The 5,344-nt window shown below is 37.4% G+C and overlaps 1 pseudogene; it reads right to left on the bottom strand.

The window, feature by feature from the left end:
* Positions 1–645: 645 nt before the first annotated feature.
* LOC123583720 lies at positions 646–4,187 on the bottom strand (annotated as a pseudogene).
* Positions 4,188–5,344: the final 1,157 nt, after the last annotated feature.

Here is a 5,344-nt window from a genome sequence, read left to right as displayed (position 1 = left end):
TTACAAGAAAAATATTTAGGTTTGGTCAGTATAGGTAAGATATACTGGAGGGCCACCTGGGTGGCTCAGTCGCTGAAGCATCTGACTCTTGATTTCAGCTCAGGCCATGATTTCACAGTTGGTCATGAGATTGAGTCCAGCATTAGGCTCTGAACTGGGCATGACGCCTGCTTAAGATTCTCTCCCTCTCCTTCCCTCCCCACCTCTCTCTCAAAAAAGTTAAAATTTTTTAACTACTATAGGACTTCATCAGCAAGTCCAACTTTTAGTGATAAAACTACTGTACTGGGCAAAGTTAGCAGTCAAAAACCCACATCTACCCTAACATAAGTACAACAGCATGACCGAGAAGGCCCTTACACAACACAGATTCTAGGATAAACACAGATTTCTACAGACATCATTGTGTTACACTTTAAGGAAAGCTTTCCATTCACAACTGCACATTAACTCAAATACAAATAACTTGACCCTACATAAAAATGTCCTTTCAACAACATTCAAGGTAATTAATTGTCACAATTTTCAAAGTAGCAGAGGTATTAAAGTAAGAAAGGAAAAAAAAAAAAGAAAAGAAACACACTCACAAAAAGGTAAATTGTGAAAAAGTACGCGTTAATTTTCTGGACAGTATCCTGTCTCAAATTAAATGACACTATATAAAGTTTGCTGGAAAAAATATTCCAAAACTGAGCCCTGCACATTTACCCTTGAGCCTGAGCCACTCTGAATGTGGCAGGAACCTGTAGTTCAGTTACCTTTCCCATGCACTTTTTTCTCCTCTTGAGGGTCATGATTGTAGTCTGTGTCGTTTGAGTGGTGTGTGAGAGAATTTTCACTGCCCGCGGGAAAGTCTACACTTACATACCCCCACACTGAGTTGGTTTCCATAACTACTACCTCCTCTGAAGGTCTCTCCTCTGAGCTCTTGGAGGATTTATTACCATTCCCTGGAGAAAAAAAGCTGTCTTCTGCTGTGTCCCTCCACCTGCGAAATCCAGACCTAGATGTGCTCTGCCAGGAGGAACTGCCATTACTTGGACCGTTGGCCAGCCGACTGCAGTCTTTCCCTGTGGCCTCTGCCTGTCCTTCAGGCTCAGAAGTGTAGTCTTGCTGGTACTTGGGCTGGAACCTGAGATTGTTGCTATTGGTACTAAGCCAGCTGCTGGCGTGTCCCTGTCAGTTGCTGCTGAAAAACTAGCCTGGTGCTCAGCATGCCCTCTACTTCTTCCTCAAGTTGAATGATGAAGTCATTCAGTGCATCCTGACTGCTTTTAAGTTCCTCGCTGTTTTCTTCCGTAAAGCCAACTCTGCTTCAAGTTGTGCGACACGTCCCTGTGACAGCTGACTTCGAAGCTCTTAAAACACTTGGTTAAGCATTCAACACTTTGCCTTTCACACTTTGCCTGTTTGGCTCATTCGAGTGTAGACCCAGAAGTTCAAGAGTCACAAAGTCCACATTCTTATTGGCAAAACTGATACACAGTGTCTCTAAGTCACTATGCTCATGGTTCAGAGCAATGCATGTTCCTTTTTACAGTTTACTGGACTTTTACATGTTCAAATCACGATTTTAAATCTCTAGGTTTTCATTCCTCCAAACTATCTGAAGACACAGTGTGCCACATAGACTTGAGACTTCGGTTTTTCTATTTGCTTCCAAGAGAAACATTTCTCAAGTGTCTACATGCTCTAGAAGGGGAATTTTGGGGAGGTGGCTACTTCTTTGGAATAGTCCCATACCATCAGGACTCTGAAGCAAGGGGAGGGTAAAGAGAAAAAAGCTAAAACACAAGGTTCATCTGATAAGTTTTACATTAGTCATGATAAGCTGAAAGTGTAAGATTGTGGCTTTGTCTCGAATAGCCCAAGTCTTGCTGTGAAAGTACTCGGCTGTCCTACTATAGCTTTTTCCTAGTGGGATGGTCATTCAAGTCTTGGCTGGGGAGTATGATTTGTTTACCTAGCAGACATAAACTTCTAGGCACTCAGTTCATTTGGGACTTGCTCCAGTTTGCCTTAAGTCTGTTCATTTTTAGGAAAAACAAGTTGATCACTGGGTCTACCATTGTGGGTCTCAGTTGGGCACTGCTAGGCTGTTGGATTTGCCTGAGGTACTGCATTTAGGTAGTTCACTCTTGTGTCTTTTGCTCCTTGGTTGCTAGTCACATTAGGGGATGTCTTCCATGAGTGCAGGCTCTTACGGCTTTAGTTTCTCATCAGACTCCCTTAAACCAGGTCCATCATTATAATTAAAATCTGGAGTGCCTGGGTGGCTCAGTGGGTTAAGCAGCCAACTCTTGACTTCAGCTCAGGTCATGAGATTGAGCCGCATGTCAGGCTCCATGCGAACAGCATAGAGCCTGCTTGGGATTCTGTCTTGCCCTCTCTCTCCACCCCTCCCCTACTTGGAGGTGCTCAAAATAAATAAACAAACATGTAAAAAAAAAAAATCTGTGTACTTGCCCTCCAAAGCTTGGACAAATAGTTCATATTGTTTTCATCTTAAAATTCACTCATTTCCTGCATTAACTATGAAGTCTGTTTTACTCAAACCTTTTTGGGAAGAGGTTCCTCCTTGGTCAGCTTGAATCGTCTCCAGACAGAGGCTGTGCCAGTGCCAGTCACATAAGCCAAGGCCGTGCTGCTGGCTTGCAACCCAGGCTGCCAGGCCCTGCTACCTCCGGCCTCCCAACTCCTCCTCCTGCTGCAGCCCCTGTGCTCCCGCTCCCCTTTCTATATCATATTTATTTTTGGTGTCTCTGAAACCTTAATTTTCCCCTGAAAATCAGAAGTTCTTATTGTATGTAGATGGATCCTCCTAACACTGGATGACACAAATGAAGACACTGTTAGTCCACACTTGTGAACCAGATAATACTATACCAATTAGATCAATTTTGACAAATTTTATTTGACACTATGACAGATGTTCAGTTTATGTTAGCTAATTATATATAATAGTTGTGCATATATGCATGTATACATATATATACACACATATATTTGCATACATATATGGTCATACTTACAATTTTATAGCTATAACTTGTGAAGTCATGGATGTTTAAGGATCGTTCTATAAAGCAGGTTATATTCAAACACAGTATTACAATTTTTAAAAGTAATGTACACAAATTCCAGAATGTCAGGATTTCCTTGACAGATTGCTGTAATAACGAAGAGATATATATGACTGCTGTTTCTATAGTAACAGGATAGAGTCAGGTAATCAAATACAGGATATATGTATTTTTAAAATTTATACCCACCTATCCCCATCCACATACATGATAAAAGTTTCTTCTTTGTATATACATTATTGGTTATACCTCATAACCAATAAATTTAAAAAAAAAGTCTTGACAGTATTCCTCTAATATTTCTAAATATAGGTTACATCTAAATTTTTTGAAATGACAGAAACTGGTTTTCTGTTGATTACTTGTTCTCGTTTGTGTTATGGTTTGATTTTCATGAAATACTGTATTATAGACATAGGACAGATACATGTAGAGATAGAGATTTATATTTTTCTAATTTTATATGCAGATTAATTCTTACCATTGAGAGAATTAAATTAGATCTCTCCAACTCAGATGTGAATGCATATCTATGTATATCTAGGTTCTCAACATTGCCATAATTGACACCTGGGACTAAATAATTCATTATGGGAGGTTGTCCTGTACAATGTAAAATATTTAATAGCATCCCTGGTCTCTGTCCACTAAATGCCACCACCACTCCCAGTTGAGACAAGCAATGGATGCATACATCTCAGGCAATGTGTACCAAAGATGTCTTCAGTTGTTGCCAAATGTTCCCTGGGAGACAGATTGGCCCCTGTTGTGAAAAGCTGGTCTAATGTTTTAAAAATATTCATTACCAGTCCAATACATATTAAAGATGATCAGGAATAAATTGATTTAAGCATTTGAACTATATGAAAACTAAATACAAAATTTTGATGAGTTTTCACTCTTCTAATCATTCAAATCCTGGGTCTTTAAAATATTAGCTACATCAGTAAATTTCTTTCCTAAAAAAAATAAGTCATTTAATAATATGTAATAAAAAAATCACACAATATATATGTTAGGAAATTTAAAAGGTGTAAGATTTTGTGCTATGTACAAGCTAATTAATTTGCTTACCATGTTTTCATGTATGCTGGTGGATGACATGAGATTCCTAAGTTAAAGACAGACAGTTTATTGCCAATCAATAGCAGTAGCCAAATTATCTGATTTATATAAGTTCCCGAAGTCCCATTTTTTTACAGGGAGACACAAAAAGAGCCAGATAACTACATACGTAGGGTGGATTATATTATGGGAGAAAAACTCTGAGTCTAGAGAGTTCAAATCTCATCTAATGAGGAATTAGTATACTGTCCCTTTGTTCCAAAGGTGACAGTATATCTTTCAAGCCTGTTTGCTATGAAAATATCCTATGGAAAAAATCTGGAAGAAAGACAGCCCATGCTTTGCCCCCAAGATATACAAAAACATGAGACCCAGGGAGAATTGTTTCTCAACAGGTCCTACATACAGGTAGATTACATCAAATATAAACTCAAATTTAATTACTGCAAAACAAATGTTGAAACACTTTGAAATAAAGACTGGCATATACTGACTTTATCACCATTATAAAATATAAAACCTATGTAAGATGTGTAACGGCTGGCCCTAAATTTTAAAATAAAAATAACCATGCTTTTAATCGTCTTCCTGTTTTCCACTTCTAGAAAGAGTGTCCTGTGGTAATTACAGAATCATATTTGAGAACTAGCTTGCCTAGATTCAAATTTTGGATTAGCTACTTACCAGTGATCCGACTTGAGAAGAGTTTTCTTTTTTTAACTGTTCACTCAGTTTTCTGTAAAAGAAAGATGCCAATACTTGTCACATCAGCTGTTTCTAAAATTATGAATGGTAATTCAATGTATACTGCATAGAAAATAAATTCTCAATAAATACTATTATTTCTTTTTCACTGTATGAGTGCATCCAGTTTGCAAGTCACTGAAGCAAGCATTGAAATGCCAAGATAAATAAGACACGATCCTTGTCTTCATGAAGATGATGGTTGTTGGATGAGAGAAACATTCACCAAAAGTTAGTTATGTTATCTTTAAATATGGTAAAGTTATGTAGAAAATATTATATTTTCTATTAAGGTCTTTTTATGCTATATAATTAAAGAAAATATGAGTATAATTTATAAATTAAAAAAGAATTTATTTTGTTTAACTTGAAAAGTGAGTTTCCCATATCTCAAATAACCATATATAAATATACAAATATACAAATAACTATATTTTGTATCATGGTATTTG

Source organism: Leopardus geoffroyi, chromosome B3, assembly GCF_018350155.1.
Source record: "Leopardus geoffroyi isolate Oge1 chromosome B3, O.geoffroyi_Oge1_pat1.0, whole genome shotgun sequence".
Classification (NCBI taxonomy): domain Eukaryota; kingdom Metazoa; phylum Chordata; class Mammalia; order Carnivora; family Felidae; genus Leopardus; species Leopardus geoffroyi.
The sequence above is the reverse complement of the archived record's forward strand: the minus strand, read 5'-3'. Positions and strand labels throughout refer to the sequence as shown.